Source organism: Giraffa tippelskirchi, chromosome 2 (assembly GCF_054371585.1).
Source record: "Giraffa tippelskirchi isolate mGirTip1 chromosome 2, T2T-mGirTip1v1.2.pri, whole genome shotgun sequence".
Taxonomy (NCBI): domain Eukaryota; kingdom Metazoa; phylum Chordata; class Mammalia; order Artiodactyla; family Giraffidae; genus Giraffa; species Giraffa tippelskirchi.
Genome location: NC_137276.1, coordinates 60,876,958 through 60,901,655, shown reverse-complemented (window position 1 = coordinate 60,901,655; position 24,698 = coordinate 60,876,958). Strand labels below are relative to the sequence as shown.

General features: G+C 42.7%; 1 protein-coding gene across 34 annotated transcripts in view; it reads left to right on the top strand.

Moving 5' to 3' along the window:
* Positions 1-24,698, top strand: part of LRMDA (leucine rich melanocyte differentiation associated) — a 1,316,989-nt gene that overhangs the window by 654,768 nt on the left and 637,523 nt on the right. The window lies entirely within an intron of this gene.

Genomic DNA, 24,698 nt, shown 5'->3' with positions numbered 1-24,698 from the left:
GCTGGAGGAAGTCCTCTTGTGTGTTCAGAATGCACCAGGATTTCATCCATGGATACACCATTGGCCAAACAAGAAGTAGAATTTGGTATAAGCTAGGTCTTCCTGGGACTCTAGGGGGGCATTGTTGGTATTATAAAGTGATTGGTATGGTGATTTCAGACAGATGGCTCTTGTACCAATAAAGCAGCATCATACACAGCTTGTGGTGATGTTCCCAGCATCAAGGAGAATTTTGGAGCAAGGAGGATTTCAGGCCTCCTTGAATGTGTTTCATTTACAAAGTGAGACCTCTGCAGACTCTGGAGCTGAGGAAGGAGAAACAGGGGAGCATTGGACATTACTGTCTCTCAGGTAGGTAGGGATCCTCTAGTGCCTCAGTGGGGGCTCTTCTGTCTCGGGGCCAAGGGGTAGGTAGCTGGGGGAGAGTGCTTGTCTCTTGTCCACAGGTGGGGGCTCAATAGCACTTGGAAATACTGTTAGAATGGAAGGCGATTTTTCTGACAATGTGGTCTGAGACTGGCGTGTGCGTCCTTAATTTGGCTCTCCAGAGCTCAGGCGAGTGCTGTTTACTGACCTTTGTTTCACCAGCTGAGTCTGCTTCGAGGCCAGGGAATTGAACGTGGTGTCATGTTAATGACAGCACTGATGAGGCCAGGGAGATTTGGCTTGGGGTCTTGGATTCACACACAAGGAGATTATTAAGGACGTGGGCTTGGGAGGAGCTAGGATCCTTCAGTGAAGCCTGAGGCTGGGGAATGGACTTGATGACTCCTTTGGAGGTCCATCATGTCCTGGAGCTCTGTGGAGCTAGAGTCACTTCCTGTGGGATCCTAGTTTGTGTGTTGAAATCATTGGCCCAGAGATCCTTGAGGTCTCATTTGTCCTCACTGATGGACTTGGAGCGCTCTGCACGTGCATTGGAAATGGTTAAGAGAGAAAGAGGAAAAAACAAACAGAACCAAAACAGAAAAATGAAACGTCTTCCATCAAGTCGCTCAGCTGGCAGCAGACCTCAGGCCACTTTCTTTCCCTGAATCCATGAGGTGCAACTTATTTCCCGTTATGCTGAATAAAATTGCTAACAGTTGTGGAAATATATGATATGGAGAGTAGAATACTGGCAGATAAATGTATTGTTACCTGTTTCAGCATGTGGGAAATTAATTGAGTGATTCGTTTCATAGCTATTAAAGTGTTAACGGTTTTCCTTATGGAGACACTGATTTGATGTATTGCTCATGACTGCCTTTAGTTATTCCAGCTTTTGTGATTTTGTTCAAATGAAATAATTTATTTCTCAGCTTTCTTTTTTTTTGGTTAAAAGATTCTAGAGACAGCCAGTATCACCAAACCAAAATACAACAAATGGAGTGTTTATAATATCTTGGGTTCCCATGCATCCTGCATTTCTTACCGTTGTGTATGCATGCATTTTATAGAATAGATACTATTTCTCCTGCTTTCATTGTCTTTGACATGGAAGCTCTCTACTGTCACTGGAAATCTGAACAGGTCATAAAGATAATACCCATCATATTGGAATGGGGTATCAGTGGTGTCCACTACTGTTCTAAAGTTCTTTTGTGTCCAGGTATGTGCATCCTCACATAACCTTCGAATATGAAAGGAAGGGAGTATTGACTTACTGTACAGATGCAGTAACTCAGGCCTAGGGATGCTGTTTGGGCTGCCCAAGTCATGAGCTCATAATTGCTAAAACCCAAGCTTCACCCATGTGTCTATCTGCAGACCCCACATTCTTTCATCTCTTATTCCTGGAGCACTGAGCTCAGCATTCCCTCTGTGCATCTCTCTGTCCAAACAGAACCTCCAAGGAAGGCCTAAGTGAAGAAAACAGGTAAAAGCAGGACTGTTCTGCTGGAGTAGATATGGGGGAGAACTGAAGGTGTCCCCTGCTTTTGAAAGCAGGGACAGGCTCCTTAAAATCCAGCAGTGGCTGATTCTCTGAGTCATTAGCACCATTGACAGAAATGCTCTGCAGAGCTCCCAGTTTCTGATCAGTTACAGAATCAGCTCATTTAGTGTGATTGACTCTACCATCTTTACTGTGTTAAGCTTTGAAATATCCATTAATGATCAATATTTGGAGAGAGACAAAAATACTCAATATTTGGAGAGAGACAAAGTGGTTATCCTTTCGTAGAGTCCCATGATTTTCAAACTGGAGAGGGGAGGGCTGCAAAACTCATTTTGGTCTGTGCTTTCATCTTATGGGTGCAGGAACAGGGAGAGGATGTAGTTCCCTAAGGCCCCAAAGTCCCTTGGAGGCAGAACTGGGACGAGAACTCAGCCATCTGGGCTCCCCTGTTTAGTGTTCTATTTACCCTGTGACCCTTTAAGTGTACTGGAGGATTTCTCTGTGTTGCCAGTTTCATATCAAACTCTCGTGCCTCTTGTGAATGGCAGACAATTCTCTTTCGTCTGTTTTTTGCACAGAGATGCACTTTTACTTTTCTTTCAGATAGAAAGAAGCCAAATGAGCTCCTTGCTGAATTAATAAATTGGTGTTAGAAAGGCTGGTTCTCGCCTGCTCACAGTATGTACAGACGTGTGTTTGTTCCTTGCAGGTGTGTATATATGCGTTCCATCTCTGTGTATATATACATATGTATGTTCTGGGAGGTATGTGTACACTCGGAGTCAGCTCCTAAGTGGAGAGCAATTTCCTCTTGGTGAATTGCCGATGCTGCGCTGAGCACGCTTGGTGAAGACCTATTTTTCATCACAGACTCAGAATCTCAAGTTGGCTTCTGTCCTTTCTGAAGCAGTGGCAGTCTGTTTTGCTTATTCAGCAGAATGCTCTGATGGATGATCAAGGGGGCCGTGATTTGGGGAGCTGTTTTCATTTTATTCCCGACATAAAGTATTTGGGAGAATGGAAAATGCCTCTCCAATCACAGCCCTTGCCTTGGAGGTAGGGAATGGGCAGTCTGTGTGTTCTCAGCTGATGCATATGCAGAATCATCCAGCAACTCATAAACCCCCTAAGTCACAAAGGCTTGATATGGTACCTGGCAGGCCTGGTGCTTGAAGTGCAAGTCAGTTCTCAGTCTCTCGCACAGTGACATGTGTCTCCTTCATGGCTGCCTTTTGGCTTTTGTTGTTTAAAAGCTGCCTTCTGTCTGAGTTCTGATTGTTCTACAAAAAGATGCTGTCATTCTTTAGGAATTGATAGTTAATGTTGCAGTAGCTCTTCCAGTCTTGCTTTCTGTGTGTGTGTAGTGAATGGTCCTACAACAGCTAGGCTTTGCTTATTTCCTGAAATTTTAAAGAAAATGTATACTCTGAAAAATATTGGCCATTAGATCATGGCATTGTCAATGCAGAGAGTACCCAAGTTGGACATAGAGGAGGTGATAGCCCCCCAAGAACAGCTTCTATAATGACCAGACTCTGACCCGCCCCACCACTGACTGCTCCAAGAAACGTAGATCAAAGCAGTGTGGAGGCCTGTCCAGGAGGGCGTGCATAGTAGGCATGCCAGCCCTGCACATCAGAGAGACAGTGCAAGAATCAACCGTCAGAATTGCGTGATTATTTCCTGGCATTGTAATTATTCATCCCTGTTCTGGCAAAGAGCACAGTTGTCAATTCTTTTGACATAATTATTTAAAACTGAGCCCTCTTGTTTACAGGCACATATAGGAAGTTGGCTACCAATGGTTTACTCTGGAATATTTATAGAAGCAATAGCAGCTACCAGGGCAGCTGGACTGAGAACCTCAGCCACTGTTAGAAAGTGTTTTTACATGTGTGTTTTTGCTTGTAGTCATGGCCATTCTCTTATAGGCAAGATAGGGTCATAGGTTTATTTGTGAGTTTTGGAGTGTCCTTGAAAATGTGGTATCCATGTCTTTATGTAGGTTTCCTATGGTGTATAGCTTGTGTATTTGTGTACTTTTGTGTAGATGTGTTTATTTGTATGTGTGTGTGTGGGTACTTTTCTTGGGGTTGGGGGGATGCTGTAAGAATATGTATGTATGTGTGTGTGAGGGAGAGAGAGGGAAAGGGAAGAGATGAAAGGAGGGAGAGAGAGATGTGTAAAGGAATAAATATGTAGCTTTGGAAATCTTTTCTATTCTTGTCCTTAAACTGAAGTTTGAAAGCTCTTTGGGTCCAAGGACCACCTCCTTCCCTGATTATAGTACATAGTCCTGCTCTTGACACTTGGAGTTGGGTCCAAACTTTCTTGGGTACCTTTAGCTTCTTCCATCTGTGTCTGGTTTTGAATTTCCATGAAGAAAAAAAAGCATATTAGGAGTAGAAGCATCTGGAAGCCCGCTCTTTGTTGGGACGAGGCAGCTGCTCACCCCCTGGGGTGTCAGGTCTATGAGGACAGGAACTTGACTTTCTTTGCTTCTGTGTCTCCAGGGCCTGGTGTATCACAGAGGCTCAACCAATACCATCAAAACAATAAACTGTGAACAGAGCATGTTGGAAAATCCATCACGGAAGGTGGTTCATTTTTGTATTGCCTCAATATGGTCCTCTGCAAAAGCAGGAAAAGGACTCTTACCTCAAGAAAATATAATAACTTAGATCCATATGTTGGCAAAAAAGAGGGGTTCTGGTTTGCATATCTGTTTTTCCAAAAGATTTTACCCTGGGACTATTTTTGATGGCAGAATCTATGGCCACCGTGATCCCTGGAATCATGTCTTCTCCATGGAGCTTCACTCCTAGGATGGGGGCAGGGGTGCAGTCTGAGCTCCCTGTCACTGTTTACATGTTCTCTGAGTCCTTCTCTTAGAACCCACCTGTTCATGTTAGAGCTTTTAGGGGAAAAAAGGTGGCTTTTCCCAGAAACATGTTGGGGTACTCCACAAGTCTATAAGCTATTAAAGTAAGATTTTTCTCAGTCTTGATGCTCTTGTGCTTTTTAAAGGAGCACTGCCTCATGACTTGTTTGATTCACTCACTGGTTTCCATGCCTTGTCTAGTTCTTCACTAAGTGCTACCTTGTTCTAAAGCACAGTGTGTTTGTCTTTCATATATTCTCTGACCCCATGCAACCAATTGTGAACATGTGAAAGGTTATCCGCAACTACCTCTAGATGGGTTGTAGTTACTAACGTTTGTTCTATACTGAATATTTTTAAAGATATATATTTTTCATAAAGCCAGGGGTATGCCTATAAATAAATTTTGTAAACTGTATGAACATGCAGTTAAGTAGACAATAAGCCCATGTACATTGAAAGTTCTCTACTGTGCCAAGCAGAATGAAATGAAAGTGAAAAGTGAAAGTGAAGTCACTTAGTCATGTCCAACTCTTAGCGACCCCAAGGACTGCAGCCTACCAGGCTCCGCCATCCATGGGATTTTCCAGGTAAGAGTACTGGAGTGGGGTGCCATTGCCTTCTCCGTAGCAGGTATTAAGTATCCACTATATATTTGATATTGTACTATTGACTTAACAATACTATCTCTAAACTTCTCCTTGAACTTGAATCTGCAAATGATGATCAGTGAACCTTATGTATATCACTTAAAATTACAGAGCACTATGGAATCAGGTTCTTCCTCAGACCTGCATAGACCCCTGAGCTCATGCCCTTTTTCCTGTATATCTTAAATTTCATCCTCCAGACATGGTGATATGATGAGAAGTAGGAGTTAAAGAGAAGACCAGGACATGGAAGGGAGCCAGACGTAACTTTGTAATTTTCAATTTTGACCTTGTGACCATTCCCTCCAACCCATTTTGGTAAGATACATGAGCTAGGCAAAGAATTGCAGGAACCAGGTGGTGGAGGACTCTTGTTAGTTAGGCCAAGTTTGCAACTTGAGGAAGAGGAGGAACCTTGGTGGGGTTCAAAGTGGGAGGACAGTAAGGACAAGTTTGTGTTTGGATCCCTGGGTGTCTGGGGGAGGGGCACTAGTTGTCTGTGCACAGCAGGTGTTTTGGAAATCTGTGCAGAGGCAGCTGCTCGCCGGAGGCCACCCCGCATTCAGAGCACTCAAGCCAGTGCTGGTGCTCAGATGGCCACATGGGTCACAGAACTGTGGCCCAGAGCCCTCCCCTGACTGCAGGGAGGTGTCTGGGTGGTAGTGAGCACGTTAGATGCTGGGATGAGAAGAAAGCTGATGGCTGTCAGAGACCCAGTGGTAACTCATCTGGCAGTCTCTGGCATTTGAAAAAGTTCTTTGACATGTTCTTACCCAGAAGACAGTGTCCCCTATGGTGTCAGCTGCCTTTGTTTTAAGGAATGAATTTAAACCTTCTTAACTGAGCTATGAGAAATCCTCATTTGTGTGATCTTTGGTAATGACTGAGATGGAGCCTTTAATAGCTGATTAGGTCTGTAATCTGTACATTTCCAGCCTGACATTTTCCTGAGCCACCCTAGAAGATGATTTTTGGTATTTTCCTTTGGCAATTTAGGTTTTTTAAAAATTAAGCTTGTTGAGAAAGAGAAGAGGAAAATAAACATGATTTCTTAAGAAACTGGGTTCTCAGAGAATAAACTTGGGGTGCTAATTTCAAGTCACCCATATTTAAACTCACATCACCCTGTGTTCTGCATGAAGTTCAGATCTTGGCAGGGAACCGGTCTGCTGTGGCAGGTACACTGGTCACTTAGGGTGGCCCCTTATCCTTAACAGGCTTTATTCCACTTGACCTCCCCTGCCCCCCCCCCCCCCCCCGCCACACACACACACACATACAGATCTTTGCTTTGAGCCTGACGATTCCAGGCCAATGATGAGACGGAGTGGGATGGAAGTACAGGACTAGCTAGGCTAGAACAGAGGAAGAGGCCAGTGACTGAGGTCTCAGTCAGGGGAAGATCGTGATGGCCCCAGTGTTCCCACCCTCAGTCAGTTCCAGGGGCCTTGTTCTCTACCCTTCTGACCTCTACCCTTCTAGCTTTGTGAACCCCTGCCTTGCTTGACAAGTGTCTTCTGGGACCCATGGTGACATCAGATGGTAGGAACTAAACCCTCAGGCAGACAGGAATCCTAGAAGGTAGGGAGGCGTATAGGATGGATGGCTTACTAGGGAAAGGTCATGAACATGGTTCTGAAGTTAACTTTAATCACATGTATGAATTGCAGTTTTGTGGCTAAGAGAGGAAGAGAACATGAAGATGGCTCTTATGAGTTCTGGTTATTTCCAAACTGCCTGCAACTAATAGCAGATGTACTAGCTTGCCAGGACTGCTATCACCAAATACCATGGACTGGGTGGCTTTAAACAGCAGAAATTCCTTTTCTAACAGTCTTGGATGCTCCAATTCCAAGGTAAAGGTGTTGGTGAGATTTGTTTCGTCTGAGGACCCTCACCTTGGCTTGCAGGTAGCTGCCTTCTTGCTGTGCTTCCCCATGGTCACCTTGATGTGCACACTCCTCCCTGTTTGTGTGTCCAGACATCCTCCTCTCACAAGGACACATCATATTACATTAGGACCCACACACTGGCCTCACTGGCAGTCCCCTCTTTAAGGGCCTTGTATCCAAGCATAGTCATATTCTGAGGTCCTGGGGGTTAGACTTCGACATAGAAATTGGAGGGGCACAATTCAGCCTCTAACAGTGAACCAAAACACAAACTTGAAGTGTGTGTGTGCGTGTGGGTGTATAAAGACTCGTGTAAGCTTAGTGATGAAAGGCACGTCAGATACTTAACATTTACTTGTTCTTTTCATTGTCCCCAAAAGCCTAAGAAGCAAAATCGGTGGATAGAACAAAGCAGAAGGAAAACCTCTGGTTATCCAACTTGATCAGCGGTTAAAGTCTTCACAGAATTTGACTGAAATAGGAATTTGATCTATTTGCCTGAATGTGGCTGATAGATACTTTTCAGGGTCTCATCCAAGTGAGTGCCAAGCTGGTATACACAGGTAATTACCAGAATTAGTGGGAACTTCTGTAATGGCACCTTCCCTACATAGTAGGCTCAGCGAGGAGCCCAGTGCTCAGAGGAGAGATTCTTCTTATTAAAAAAAAATTACCCCAGAGGTGTCCTTTGCCCCAAATGGTTCCTTGAGGAGTAAAAACAAGCTGTTTCTTGTTATAAGGGAGAAGAGTCCTAATACATGTTCACTGGTCCCTGACTATTTCTCCTTGTCAAGCTCTCTGGGAACATCCAGTTCCCACATAGCTATTGGGTCTTATTTATGAGTTAGTTCCATGTCTCGAGGGAGTGTGTTTTTGCCTCTTCATTGTTTTGTCTATCTGTGGTCACCATGGCTGGCTTTCAGGGCCCGTGTTCACACTTTGACTCTGAATGCATCATCACTGTCCCTCTGACCAGGCAAAGTGATGTTTCACCAACATGATGGGGCAGGTCTGCCCTTGGGGTTCTTGAAGGCTGATGGTACAATTAGCTCTTTTATTTGCTTTTCTGTTCCTTACAGAAGAGTGTCTTAGATTAACAGACAGGGCGTCATCAATAATGCACAGATGCTCTGTAATTGGGGCTTCCTTTGATGTTAATTCAGCGAAGTTCAATGCTATTGTCAGTGATAGCAATTACACTCAGCCTTTTCACCAAGGACATTTTAGGATAATTTTATTTTTCATGTGCATTTTAAAATATGGCAGTAAATTTTGAGCTACATTACCTGAATTAGAACTCATTATTTCTTTTCAACAGGCAACGAATCCTCTCTGTCTAGGCTCCAAAGCTGTATCTTTATTTTTCTCTTTTGGAGTGGGGAATTTTAAAGCGGGGCTTCTATCTCATGAAGCTTTTAACTCATGAGTGAAATTTAGAAGTGAGTCCGTTGTTTGTCTATTTGTTGTTGTTGGCATCAGAATTGTCATAGAGGTTGTCTAGCTTAGTGACCTCGCCCATGTTTTATTAGGCCCATTTTAATTCATCCCCTCCCACCACCCAACCTTTATTTTTGTTCTTGATGTGATTCAAGAAGTTGCCTCCAGCTGTTCTTCAGGGAAGATTTAAAATCTGAGTTTATCGTGGCTATTGTATTCCATGGCAAACCTGTGATTCTTCCGGTGTTCATGTACTGTCATCAGATTTGCTCCTCCATTTGAGGGCCATCTCACTCCAAGTTTTGGGATTGTATCTAGGTTTGTATTAAAGACCGCACTTCTGCCTTCTGCCATCTGTTTCTCCATTGTTGATATGAGGAACCTCAGACCTGCTTTCACATCTGTTGTGAGGATGAACTGAGATAGTGTGTGTGAGGAGCTCACACTGTCTGGTATGTAGCTCATGTTCTAAGCTGTGGCATTGCAAGAGAGCTCTGTGTGGAGTCACTGCTGTGTCTTCCAATTGTGTGAATGAACACAAGAAAGGTCATTCTGGCTTGAGTTGGGGGTCATATTTGTTGTCTGGGGGCTGCCATATTGAGATACCATCAGCTGGGTAGCTGAAACAGAGCTTTATTTTCTCACCGTTCTGGAGGCTGGAAGGTCCACCATGGGACCGCATGGTCAGCTTCTGCTTAGAGCCCTCTTCCCAGCCTGCTGACGGCCACCCCTCCCCGTGTCCTCACATGGCGGGAAGAGAGAGAGCACATGCACGTACACACACGTGAGTGACGTTAATTGACCAATTAATAGAGCATCCTCTTTTTAAAAGGCTCCAGCCCTGTTGGGTCAGAGCTCCACCCTTATGTCCCCATTTACCCTTAATTACCTCCCAGTGACTCAATATCCAGATGCAGTCAGATTGGGGGTTAGTGCTTCAGCATATGAATTTGGGGGAGCATAATTCAGTTCACTGTGTGGATCACAATAATCTATGGAGAATTCAGAAAGAGATGGGAATACCAGACCACCTGACCTACCTCTTGAGAAACCTGTATGCAGGTCACGAAGCAACAGTTAGAACTGGACATGGAACAACAGACTGGTTCCAAACAGGAAAAGGAGTACGTCAAGGCTGTATATTGTCACCTGCTTATTTAACTTATATTCAAAGTATATCATGAGAAACGCTGGGCTGGATGAAGCACAAGCTGGAATCAAGATTGCCAGGAGAAATATCAATAACCGCAAATATGCAGATGACACCACCCTTATGGCAGAAAGTGAAGAGGAACTAAAGAGCCTCTTGATGAAACTGAAAGAGGAGAGTGAAAAAATTGGCTTAAAGCTCAACATTCAGAAAACTAAGATCATGGCATCTGGCCCTATCACTTCATGGCAAATAGTTGGGGAAACAGTGGAAACAGTGACATACTTAATTTTGGGAGGCTACAAAATCACTGCAGATGGTGACTGCAGCCATGAATTTAAAAGACACTTACTCCTTGGAAGGAAAGTTATGACCAACCTAGACAGCATATTAAAAAGCAGAGACATTACTTTGCCAGCAAAGGTCCGGCTAGTCAAGGCTATGGTTTTTCCAGTGGTCATGTATGGATATGAGAGTTGGACTGTGAAGAAAGCTGAGAGCCGAAGAATTGATGCTTTTGAACTGTGGTGTTGGGGGAGACTCTTGAGAGTCCCTTGGACTGCAAGAAGAGCCAACCAATCCATCCTAAAGGAGATCAGTCCTGGGTGTTCATTGGTAGGACTGATGTTGAAGGTGAAACTCCAATACTTTGGCCACCTCATGCGAAGAGTTGACTCATTGGAAAAGACCCTAACACTGGGAAGGATTGGCGGCAGGAGGAGAAGGGGACGACAGAGGATGGGATGGCTGGATGGCATCACCGACTCGATGGACATGGGTTTGGGTAAACTCCGGGAGTTAGTGATGAACAGGGAGGCCTGGCGTGCTGCGATTCATGGGGTCGCAAAGGGTCGGACACGACTGAGCGACTGAACTGAACTGAGCTGAATTCAGTGATAGAAGAAGGTACTGTCCCTATGTTCCTGGTGACTTAACTGAGTTTTCTGGGATTTATACTTTAATGTTTCTAAGGTTTTACTAAGTCTCTGCTTCCTGATGAAAGTAAAATACCTCAAAGAAGGGAAGTTAAGAGGAGAAAGAGGACCTCCTGTTCATGGAGGCTAAGCCCCTAAGTTTGGGAGTCTTTCCAGACACTACACAGGCCTTTCCACTGATGCAAACAGAAGACAGTGGTGCAGCATCCCCAAGTGGACAGCAGTGGGGCAGGGAAGGCCCCTATAGGGCCCAAATTGAGAAAGGGATGCCTGGTACAAAAGTCAGCCCTTAAGCCCTTTCATTTGGGTGACCTTGGACTCAACTTCTTAATCTTCCTCCAAGTCCCTTGGTGAATCTGGAAATCAAGGCCATTGTTTAGATCCTGGAATTTGTCACTGGAGTCAGTCTACTTCTGCCCCATAGTAAAATGGAGAAAACCAGGGAGTGAAATCTGGGGGCTTGTTACACATGTCCAAAGAATATTATCTTATCATTAGAGGGCCTGTGAAAACCCAAGGTTGAGATATGGGGCCTATGGATAATTAGAAAACAACCAAGAGCTGTGTTACACCAAGCCACAGTTTTTTTCCCCCTGAAAAATCTGTTTCAGTTCAGTATAATGTTAAAAAAAGAAAACCTCTGATTTCTGCACTCATGCTAATTTTTAGTCATGGAATGTTTTAGAAAAAGATTAAATTACAAATAATTTTTTCTTCCTTGTATTCAGAAAAGCCCCAATACCAGATTGTGAGTTTTGGCCTTTGAGATTACAGAAGCCAAATCTGAACACTGTGAATCACGTTTGCTTAGGGGAGAAAGGGCAGAAAAAGTAGGACCCATGAAGGAATGAGGAGTTGCCCCTTTTCTGCCTCCCCCACCCGCTGCTTTTCCACATTGTGTGACTAAATATGCAACTTTGTTCACATAACTGCTACAAACAGTTCACTGTGTAGGCCAAACGTTCTCTAATGCAGTAAAATTAAGAAATAATATGCTTTGAAAGTGATTTATGAGTGTGGTTAAACTGCCAGATTTACAAAGAAATAGTTCAGATCTTGGGAAGCCTCAGGAGTCACGTCAAAAATGAATTTGACCATGATTTAAACTGCTACTTTTCTTACATGACATTTAATATGTGTACTTTGGAGGCCCATATGTCTTTAATAAAATAGCATTAAGTTTTAAATATGATATGAATGCAGCCAGTTTCTAAATTCATAACCTTTTCCACAACTCCAAAATGCTAACCAATAAGGGAGTCATACATGCAATAAAACATAAACCTTAGAAAATAGCTTTTTATTAAAATGGTTAGACACTTGGCAGCTGGGTTGCAATGTAATAAATACTTACAGCATTGTGGGTTTATCAGACGTTGTTTACCCTACAAGCAACTGGGACCAGATAACTAATTATAACCCCTGCACAAAAGCAGTTCAGGCAGAGTGTATCAAATAGGCAAAAGAGTTTTGTGAGAGTTCTGGACTTGGGTTCTCAGAGAGCTGGGTTCTGATCCCTATCCACCACTTAAAGGAGTGTGACCTCAACCAGGCTGCACCATTTCTATCACTTTCCCAGTCTGTGTCACAGAGATAGTACCATCTGCTTCGCAGATGTGTTGTGACAAGACACAAATGCATCAGGACATCTGGCAACAGGGCCTGGCACACAGTAGGTGCACAGTAAAGAGAACCAATTCTTTTGAAAATACTCTTTAAAAAAATTTTTTTTAATTGAAAGATAATTGCTTTACAGTATTGTGTTGATTTCTGCCAAACATCAATGAAAGAGTAGTTTAGGCAAGACATCAAGTCCCTTGTAGCAGTTCTGTGATGACTCTAGGAGGCCCTTAGAAAAGTGAAGCCACGAAGCCAGAGTTGAGTGTAAGCCTCACAGAGGATGACTAGGAAGTGCCTTGCCTCACTCCCCTCCAAAAGGCACAAACACATCAGAACTGGCAGCAAGACATACCTGGTTCAGGTCAAGCAGGAATATGTTGGTGCCACTATCACTTAGCTGTTCCTGGAGATAGAGGTGAGGCATGCAGTGTGTCCTCTGCCTGCCTTCTGGGTTTCTAGGTCATAGGAAATAAGAGTTACTCTTAGAAGATTTTTTGTTCAGTCACTAAGTTGTTTCCAATTCTTTGCGACCCTGTGGTCTGTAGCACGTCAGGCTTCCCTGTCCTTCACTCTCTCCCAGAGTTTGCTCAGACTCACGTCCACTGAGTCGGTGATACCATCTGACTGTCTCAGCCTCTGTATTGCATCACAACAAAAGGTCTTGCAGTGCTGCTGCTGCTTTGTGTAGGCATGTGTGTGTGTTTATGTGTGAAAGAGAATGTGTAAATAGATCTCTCGGAGGAACAGTTCGAATGCTTTGAAGTAGGGCTTCCTGATTTCCATGTTTCTAGTTGCTTATGTGTAGCTTTCTTTTCTGTATCTCAGAGCAAACGGGCAACCTGGCCATGGTCTGATGGTATCTGTCCATGCAACTAAACATTGCTACCCTTCACAAACTTCGTTAGGAAGGAGTTCTTAAATTTCCTAAAGGGGGAATTGGAAGTGATGTTTGAGCTTGGCCTTTGAATCTCAGGGCTCAGAATTATGTGTGGTAATCAGAGATTGAAAGGTTCTGGGACCATTTCATCTTGTTTTATTTTATTTTTATATGTTTTCTTAAAACAATGTTATGATCCCAGTAAGGGAAATTAACAAAAGAGATCTTTCAGCTGTGTTCCTACACACTAACGCTATGCCTTTTCATTTTGCTCTGTTCCTTTTCAACCCTTATCCCTTTCAATAGGTGTTTTATGTGTTTTTAATGCTCTACTTTTTTTTACCTACCATTTTTATTGTGCTACTTTGTAGTCTTCAAGTTTATTCTTTTTATGGACTCGACAGTTCTTCATCAATCTGATGTATGTACCACGAGTTACCAACCATTTCCCACTGTTGCTAGATGTTAACCTTACATACAAAATACTGCTCATTGTATGTGTATGTGTATATATGTTTCCTTTAAGTTATTTCCTTAGGATAATTTTCCAGGGATGGATTATTAGATCTCAGGATGTGGGTAGAACAGCAGTTTTAGGCTCTGTTTAATAATGTCTGGGTACCATCTTCAAGTTGGCAGTCCATCCTGAACGAGTCATTGTACCTATGAAGCTGGAGACAGAATGTAGGTCAAAAGGGACACCTAACATTTCCAAGGCTCTCTTTGGGAATGGACTTCCCAGTCTTGTTTGTTGGTATGGTTCAGAACTGTGGGAGCTCCCACGAAGCATGCATTGACCTGCTAGGTTGTAGTCCCAGGGAATTACAGGTTCCCTAGAGCATCCTGAAAATTATTAACAGCATGCAGTCCTGATCAGTGTGAATGTGCCTTTAGACTGTTAGCCAAATCTTTGCATAATACCAGTCATTCTACCTATAAAAGCACAAATATGTTATTGTTCTCAATAGGCAATTTAATGCAGCTTTGGGGAGGCAAAAAAAGAAAAGAAGATTACAAGCTGGCTGATCTTGCTTTTATTTCTCTTAAATCTATCCACACTTCTCAGGGGTTGTACTTGTTTAAAGATTGTATGCAACTGTGCAGTCTGTGTGATTTGGAAAGCAAATCAAACTAAATATGAAGTTTTCAGCATGTGTTGTTTTTAAAAGATTTCATACATTTATTTCAAATATACATTTCTTCCTGAGTTGTGCTAAACCTATAATCTTTTTCTTGTTACATTTCTTTTTTTGGGAAGGAGGCCGAGAGGTTGACTTAGTTTTAGAGTGGAAGGTTCCTATTAACATCTACCTCCTCCTTGTGTGGCATTATTCACTGTAGAGTTATTAAGGCTAATTATTTTCAGGATTCTATCAAAGGGGAATATTTCAGCTGACAAAAAAAGAAGCATTTATTGGGAAGAAAAATGGCCTGTTTAAATAAGAAAGGGATCATTATCATGTGTATCTTACCTCCCTTTCCCAGTTATTAGCTTGTGAAAGGAGGGGCCAGGAGACCCCATGGGAGTCTGTGAGAGAAGGTTCTAGGGGGCTATGCTCCCTGAGAAACTTGGTACCCCAAGAAGAGGCAGTGCTTTTCCCCCTCATTTGTCTGCAGCCCTTCTGGGTTACTCACTGACCTTAGAGCTAGTGCCAGGCTGTTATCCTTTCTTCAGTAAAATTCACTGACCTTTGGTATGTAACGGAGAGAATATTTGTTGGGAGCTGGGTGTATCAGTCAGGAAAGGCTAAATGCTGTAACAAGTAGCCCATGGCTTCATCACTCACAGTCCACTGAAGGTTTCCAGATGGAGAGTGAGGAGCATCCAGTCCACCAGGGGTGTAGATTCCTTCTATCCAAAGGCTATGTGGTTTTCTTGGGCTTTGGGATTCTTCACTGGCTTCAGCCCATGGATGGAGCAAGAGCAAGAATATGGAGAATTGTGCACAAAATTGATGGGTCTGGTTTTGAGGTGACATAGACATCACTGATTGGCCAGAACTCAGTCAAAGGAACACTCATAACTACAGGAGAGTCTGGGAAATGCAGCTGTTGTGGGCTGAATTGTGACCCTACCCCCAAGTTCATACATGGTAGCCCTAATTCACTGCACCTCAGAGTAAAACCATATTTGGAGGTGGTGCCTTTAAAGTGGTGACTAATCCAGGTGGGCCCTAATCCAGTATGGCTGGTCCTTATAAGAAGAGGAAATCAGACACACAGAGAGACACCAAGGGTGTATGTGCGCAGAGAGACAGTGATGGAGAGAGGCAGCAAGAAGGCAGCTGTTTGCAAGACAAGGAGAGAGGCCACAGAAGAAACCAACCCCACTGACACCTTGATCTTGTACTTCTAGCCTCAAGAACTGAGAGAATACATTTCTTTTGTTTAAACCACCCAATATGGCATTTTGTTATGGCAGCCTGAGCACACTAATATATATCAGCTTGACCGCGGGCCCACAAAAGAAAAGTGAATGTATTTGGAGGGGCATCGAGCCCATCTCAGCCAGCATGAGCACGTGGGTGTGAGCTCCACTCTGGCAGTCGACTTGCTGGATGCTCTTGGTCAGTCTCTCCCTTCAGGACTCAGAGTCCTCATCTACATATGGATGAAGACACTTAGCTCATCTCTGACTTAGCTGGTCTCCCTGTGGCTTTGTGATTGACTGTGTGTGCAGATCCTCAGCCTGACATCTGGGTCAGGTATGCCTGGGTCAGCATCTGAGGCCGCTGGCCTTGGTGGTTAAGGGAGACATTGTGGCAGCATACTGAAGAACCCAGGTTTAAGGTTCAGCAACCTGGATTCGTATCCTGGCTTTCACATTCCCTGTGTGACTTTGGATGAACTAGTGCCTCAATTACCTCATCTTTAAAAAGGGGTTAATAAAATAAGGCTTATTGAATTACAGAATTAAAGAAAATGATGACTAGAAAGCACTTACCAGAACATGGTACAGAATAAAGGTTCAAAATGATTTTGTTTCTCCCTCTCTATTTCCCTTCCTTCCTTTTTTCTTTTCTTCTTTTTTTTTTTAATCTTCTTTTTATTTATTCTTAATTCAAGGCTTTGAATGTGAAGATGGCAAGATCATTAGTTTTAGAGGCATTTTCACATGTATGATCTCATTTGATCCTCACAGTATCAATAAGAGAAAAGCAAAAGAGATGGTTCCTTGTTTTACACATATGGAACAGTAAGATAGGGAGGTTGTGAGAGCCATTGGGTGTTCCAGAAAGAAATGGAAATCAGATTGGCACTCAAGTCTTCACTTGACCCAGTACTTTGCTGTTATATAATATAAAAGCTTAGCTGTTGTAAGGATTTCTGGACTTAGGATGAGAAGACTTGTTGTGGAAAAGGAGAGCCTGAGTAATCAGGACATCCTGTCACTGTCCATAAAATTCCCTCAATGGGCACAATATGCAATGGAAGCTCTTCCAGAGGGGGCCACCATGACATGCCGTGCCACTCAGACCAGTCCACACCTCCCAGAGGTGTCTATTGTGTATGTGTTTTTTTTTTTCTCCAAGGGCCAGTCAGTGCACCTTTCTGATATATTGTACAGAAACAAAAGTCTACATCCAGGAGTAGAAGGAAAAGAAGACTATGTAGATAGCTTCCAAGTGGCTCCAAATCTACCTGATGTTGACCTAGTTTAAGACCACACTTTCCTTTTCTTTGGACTCCACATCACCTCTCCTTCCTCCACACTTCCAAGAGGCAGGGACATAGCCTTACAGTCATATTTGCATTTGTGTGTGCAGCATTCGGCAGCTCCCATTTTCAAACCACCAGGGTCTGCTTTTGTAAACTGCAGAAGAGGAGACAAGACTCACAAATTCCCACCCAAACCACATGTGGAGAAAGAAGGGCCAAGGCCGGAGACGCTGAGTCGGACAGTGATGAGCTTGATATTGTCTTGGTTCCATGTGCTTCAACTTCAAAGTCAGGCTGCTGTCCTCTTACCCCTTACTCATGATGACTGGAAGCTGTTTTAAGAGGAAAAGTATATTTCCCTTCTCTTTTATTGAAAACAAACTCCTAGTAGAGTGAAATGCTGAGATGCACCACAGGCAGCTGGACATCTTCAAGTTATAGGAAAATGACATTGCATTCAGGCTTCTTGCTCTTTCCTATAGGGGAGGTTATCTGTCTTTGTCATGACTAATGGCAGTTTATGCTATCCATGACCATTGGGAAGGGAAAATACTCCTGTTTTAAAAAATGAACCAAGACAGAGCTCTTCTCAGTCGTGGACATGATCATGCTAAAAGGAAGGAAGTTGAGTTTCCAGGGTCATGTTTCTCCTTCTTTGCTAGGATATCACCGTTTGTTATGATCCTATCATCTGAGTTTCAAGGAGTATTTTTGAAAGGGTTTTGGAGACCTGCCGCGTGAGAAATCTGTATGCAAGTCAGGAAGCAACAGTTAGAACTGGACAGGGAATAACAGACTGGTTCCAAATAGGAAAAGGAGTACGTCGAGGCTGTATATTGTCACTCTGCTTATTTAACTTATATGCAGAGTACGTCATGAGAAACACTGGGCTGGATGAAGCACAAGCTGGAATCAAGATTGCTGGGAGAAATGTCAATAACCTCAGATATGCAGATGACACCACCCTTATGGCAGAAAGTCAAGAAGAACTAAAGAGCCTCTTGATGAAAGTGAAAGAGGAGAGTAAAAACGTTGACTTAAAGCTCAACATTCAGAAAACTAAGATCATGGCATCCGGTCCCATCACTTCATGGCAAATAGATGGGGAAGCAGTGGTAACAGTGGCAGACTTTGTTTTGGGGGGCTCCGAAATCACTGCAGATGGTGACTGCAGCCATGAAATTAAAAGACACTTACTCCTTGGAAGGAAAGTTATGACCAACCTAGACAGCATATTAAAAAACAGAGACATTACTTTGCCAACAAAGCTCTGTCTGGTCAAGGCTATGGTTTTTCCAGTGGTCATGTATGGATGTGAGAGTTGGACTATAAAGAAAGCTGAGCGCAGAGGAATTGATGCTTTTGAACTGTGGTGTTGGAGAAGACTCTTGAGAGTCCCTTGGACTGCAAGGAGATCAGTCCTGAGTGACTGATGTTGAAGCTGAAACTCCAATACTTTGGCCACCTGATGAGAAGAACTGATTCATTGGAAAAGACCCTGATGCTGGGAAAGATTGAAGGCAGGAGGAGAAGGGGACAACAGGGAATGAGATGGCTGGATGGCATCACTGACTCAATGGACATGAGTTTGAGTAAACTCCGGGAGTTGGTGATGGACAGGGAGGCCTGGAGTGCTGTGGTCCATGGGGTCGCAAAGAGTCGGACATGACTGAGCGACTGAACTGAACTGGAGTAATGAGGGCAAAAGAAACTGATCAAGGCAATCTGCTTTTCAGAAAATAGGGTACCTTTTTAGCTTTTCCAAGCAGGGATGGCCTGTCACCTGGAGGTTTAGATGGAAAGAGACATGGATGAAGTCTCAAGATTGGAAGTACTTTCAGGCCAGATATGAAAAGTAAATCTCCCAAACCAAAGATTGGTGTTATCAAGCTATAAAATAAAATGTCTTAGGTTATTTCTCAGGACATAAACTCGAGTTTTCTTGGGCCAGGTACATAGAACTTGTACTCTCACCTCTGCCTCCCACTCTAATAATGGGAGTGGGGCACCAGAAATTCCTGCCTCTTGAGAATCTTATTGGGGCTGTTCATTTATTAGAAGGAGGAAGCCAGCACTAGGTGATGAAGACATTTGTCAAGGATGTGAGAGAGTTAGCACATAGAAGTAGCTCATCCCTGTGGAGAACCTGACTCATTTTTTTCAGTTCTTTCTCTCACCCATCCATCCATCTCTACATCCATATTTCCATTCATCCCCTCTCCCTCCCTCCAGCCAGCCAGCCCACCCGCCCTCTTCCATGTTATATTTACTAAGTGTATAATAAAAGCAGCTGAAATAGAGTCTGAACCTTCACAGGGGGTACTTTCTAGGGAAGATGGACTTGAGGTTTTTCCTCTCACTGTATACTATATACAGTGACCTCGTCCTCAGTGCTTAAGTTCCTACACATTTTTCCTCCTCTGAGTGACTGATAAAGAATATGGATGTTACGGATTGAATAATTTAAGTAATTTGATCTATATACCTTATACTTATATTCCCTCTTTGTTAGTCACACTCTATCAGAGTCAGACGGACAGAATTCCTTGAGCGGATTTTTAGATCAGTTTCTTATTTTAGATTTGGCTCTGGGATGAAGAATGAGAGAGATAGAGTTGTATTAGTAGCATTGAAACATATACATTACCATATGTAAAATAGATGACCAGTGTGAGTTTGATGCATGAAGCAGGGCACCCAAAACCAGTGCTCTGGAACAACCTAGAGGGATAGGGTGGGGAGGGAGGTTGGAGGGAGGTTCAGGACTGGGGGGACACATACATGCCTATGGCCGACTCATGTTGATGTATGGCAAAAACCATCACAATATTATAAAGTAATTATCCTCCAATTAAAATTAAAATAAATTAATTAAAAAAATAATTACATGCACTTCTGCATGGATAGGCATGATGCCCATCTCCTGCATCTCCCTGGGCTGCTCATGTGGACTCAGAAAGGAAAGAACACAACCCAGCCCAGAAGAGTGGATCTCTTCAGGTGTGTAGGAGTCTTTGTGTGAAGAGCCATGGTGTCTTTCACCAGTGAAGTCTACCATGAGTTGGGGCAGTTTGGAAGAAGGTTTGGGGCTTCAATTAGATGAACACCATAGGAGCAACATTTCGTTAGAAAGAAGCCCTGATGTCTGAGGACTGTGGGAAGGATTTAAGAAAATAAAGTAAAAAAATATTTTCTCCAAGGATAGCAGAATACCCAGAGACCAGTCTGTGACTCCAACCTAGAATCACCTGGTAATAATGGAGATGGTTCCCTTAAAAAATGCTATGGATTGGTCATCTTGTTTCAGTTTTTTTCATAGTAGAATAAGGAAACAGACCTGACTTCTTCCTGCTGATCTCTTAGATTGGTCCTTACCTGGTGGGACTCTTGTGAGCTTCTTTGCACAGAACTTTCTGTCTGGGGCACCTGTGGTATTTGAGGCCAGCCATGAGTTCTTGTGGGGCTTTCCTGGTGGCTCAGACAGCAAATAATCTGCATGCAATGTAGGAGACTGGATTTGATCCTTGGGTTGGGAAGATCCCTTGGAGAAGGGAATGGCTACCCACTCTAGTATTCTTGCCTAGAGAATTCCATGGACAGAGGAGCCCAGCAGGCTATAATCCTTGGGGTCACAAAGAGTCAGACACAACAGAGTGACTAACACTTTCACTTTCATGAGTTTTTGCATTGTGATTTCTGACCTCATTCCCCATTCTTTTTCAGTATGATTTTCAGTTCACCAAGCTCAGTATACATCTCAAGTTTTTCATTTTCTTCTTCCTCCTCATTTTTTCTACCAAAATAGATATTATTATTGCTGACCCAGTGTCTTCACTCACTCATTCTCCTTCTAGGGAATATGATTCCTTATCTCATCCTCTGATTAATTCCTTTTATCCTCCATAGCCCTGTTCAGACCCTGTTCTTTATGAAACGCTCTCATGGAGTTGGAGCCTTAGTAATTCCCATACCCCAGACCTTGCCTTTAACTAATCCTTTATAAACTATATTATATTTTCTAATATTTTCATGTGTCCACCTTACTTTTTAACTGGGAGGGTGGGAAGTTTATCTAATATATCTTATGTTGTACTTCATTGGGCCAAACATAGTGAAGTGAAAGTTGCTCTGTTATATCTGATTCTTTGTGACCCCAAGAACTATAACCTGCCAGGCGCCTCTGTCGATGGAATTCTCTAGGCAAGAATACTGGAGTGGGTAGCTGTTCCCTTCTCCAGGGGATCTTCCCAACCCAGGGATCAAACTCAGGTCTCTGGCATTGCAGGTGGATTTTTTACCAACTGAACCACTAGGAAAGCCCCAGAATACTGAAGTGGGTAGCCTATCCCTTCTTTAGCAGATCTTCCCCACCCAGGAATCGAACCAGGGTCTCCTGCATTACAGGCAGATTCTTTACCAGCTGAGCTACCAAGGAAGCCCTGGGGCCAAACATCGGGATGGTCCTAAACTATCCTTGGTATTTATCACCTGCTACTACATTGCGCTGCTTTCTTTCTTCCTCATGGCCAATCACCAGGGGAGACACAGTATGCACCAGCACTCTCCTATCAAGTGGTGCTCTGAATATATGTTTATGAGACAGTGGCCAGCCTTGGGCCAGAGGGAAATTCTGCAATTTATTTGGATGCTTGCTAGAGGTCATACCACAAGGCCACTGTCCACATATCAGCTTTGTCTCAGGAGCTGACTCATATTTTTCATATAAATCATAGTGAGTTGCCCATTATAAACACCTTGTAAAACTCAAAAGACTTTATGGCTGTTATTAGCTACTACATTGTGATTTACTAGCTAATTCAGGCCAATGTGTGGATGAGTGTACCTAGGGCATCGTTTGTCCCATCTACATAAGTTAGAGAGTGGAATAGGCTGTGCACTCAGAAGAAAATGCCTCTGCTAAATGCCTATGGTGAGTCAGAGTAGGCTTATGGCTATTTTTATTAAAATTTTTATTGAACTATAGTGGATTTATAATGTTATGCTAGTTTCAGGTGTATAGCTTAGTGACTCAGTACTTTCACAGATTATACTGTCAAAAGTTATTATAAGATAATGACTGTAATTCCCTGTGCTCTACAGTATATCCTTCTTGCTTATCTATTTTATACATAGCACTTTGTATCTTTTAATCCCATATCCCCAACTTGTTCCAACCCCCTGTCCACTCCGCTCTGGTAACCACTAGTTGATTTTCTTTATCTGCGAGTCTGTTTGTTTTGCCGTATACATTCATTTGTATTATTTTTTAGATTCTATATATAAGTGGTTTCATATGGTGTTTGTCTTTTCTCTGATTTATTCCACTAAGTGTAATATTTTCTAGGTCCATCCACATCGCTGCAAATGGAAGAACTTCATTCTTTTTATGGCTGAGTAATATTGTACTGTATACATATATTCACTACATCTTGAGCCATCTATCTGTTGATAGACATTTGTGCTAAGTTGCTTCAGTCGTGTCCAGCTCTTTGTGACACCATGGACTGTAGCCTGCCAGGCTCCTCTGTTCATGGAATTCTCCAGGCAAGCATCCTGGAGTGGGTTGCCATTCCCTTCTCCAGGGGTTCTTCCTGACCCAATGATTGAACCTGCATCTCTTATGTCTCCTGAATTGGCAGGCAGGTTCTTTACCACTAGCGCCACTTGATAGACATTTGGATTGCTTCTATATCTTGGCTATTGCAAATAGTGCCATTATGAACATTGGGATATATATGTCTTTCTGAATTGTTTTTTTCATTTTTTCTAGATATATGCCTAGGAGTGGGATTGCTGGATTGTGTGTTAGTTCTATTTTTAGTTTTTGGAGGAACCTCCATACTATTCTCCACAGTGGCTGCACCAATTTACATTCTCACACAGTGTAGGAAGGTTCCTTTTTCTCCACGCCCTCTTCAACATTTGTTATTTGTAGACTTTTTGATGATGACCATTCTGACAGGTGTGAGGTGGCATCTCATTGTGGTTTTGATTTACGTTCTCTAATAATTAGGGACATTGGACATCTTTATATGTGCCTATTAGCCATCTATATGTTGTCTTTGGAAGTGTGCTTATAAGTGAGCAGATTAGCCATCATCCCTCTCAAGATGGGCTATGTCTTCATGGTACCTCCACCCAAGAACCCTTAGTGGGAAACAGGGCTGCCCCAGGCAGCTTACTTTTAGTAACTCCACTAGAGACTTCCTTATTGAGGGCAGAGAAGAAAATAAAGTTGAGAGGGAAATACCTGGAATGACCCTGGTGACACTTTTATGTTTCCCAGTATGTTCAACATCAAATTTTTTATCAGCCTCCAGTTAGTAGTATTCACATTTAACACTTGTCAACTTTTTAAATAAAAGTATCACTGTTAGATTGCCTATGGTGTGTTTGTTTATATAAAATAAGATATAGCCAGGGACTGTGTATAGAATGATATATGTTATATGTGTGTGTATGTATGTATGTGTGTGTGTGTGTGTATGTATATATATATATATATATATATATATATATATATACTTAAATGTGTTATGTTTTCTTTTTAACCCTACTAATTACCTAAAATGGGGCCGAAAAATCCATCTATATAAGTGGATTTGAGAATAGGGACTAAACTGCTGCTGCTGCTGCTACTAAGTCGCTTCAGTTGTGTCCGACTCTGTGCGACCCCATAGACGGCAGCCCACCAGGCTCCCCCATCCCTGGGATTCTCCAGGCAAGAATACTGGAGTGGATTGCCATTCCTTTTCCAATGCATGAAAGGGAAAAGTGAAAGTGAAATCGCTCAGTCGTGTCCGACTCTTAGCGACCCCATGGACCGTAGCCTACCAGGCTCCTCCATCCATGGGATTTTCCAGGCAAGAGTACTGGAGTGGGGACTAAACTGGGTATAGCTTAAATATTGGGTTTGTGTATTATTTGCAGAGGAGAAGAGTCATCTACAGAAACAGTGATATACAACTATGAGACATGGAGGTATAAACAGAATTGCTTATAAGACAGGCATGGTTATTGTTCATATGTATTTATATTTATAGTTATAAATGTATTATATGCATGTTATCTAATATAGATAATGAATACTATCATTTATTGTGTAGATTTCTGCTTTGTTTAGCTCACATTTAATGAACTGTATCTTCTCTTATTTAAATATTTTAGTGATGTCATGCCTTAGAACCCGGTAGCATGGAAATGAGGTAACTCTTTGTACTTACAAATCTTAGTCCTTAGCCTCCATCTATAAACTTGACCTAGCATGGGTTTCTCTTGTACCCCTTCCTCAGCCTGGGTCTCCGTGCCTCTGACTTTGGGAAAAGTTGTTCAAAATGAGGAAGTTTGTCTCCTAAATGGTTACATCAGTCTCTGGCCTCATTCATAAAAGCCCCAAACAAAGAGTTATTTATTTCATTTATAGTTAGTGCTTTTGCTCACAGATTTCTGATGCAATGAGCCACAGCTTGGCACCAGTGACTCAAAGAAAATCTGTCTAGCATTTTTCATTAAGTTGTTCATTGCTCACTGAAAATTGATTTAGCAAACATATATGCAGTAGTTATAGGGAACAAAGCTAAATGAGATCAAATGTATTAGAAGTCAGAGAAATGTGTGATAATAGAAGAGTAAAGTACAACATATTAGACTAAAACAATTAAAAAACCAGGCAATGGTAAATGTTGATGGCATACAGTGTTCTAGGACCCCTCATGAA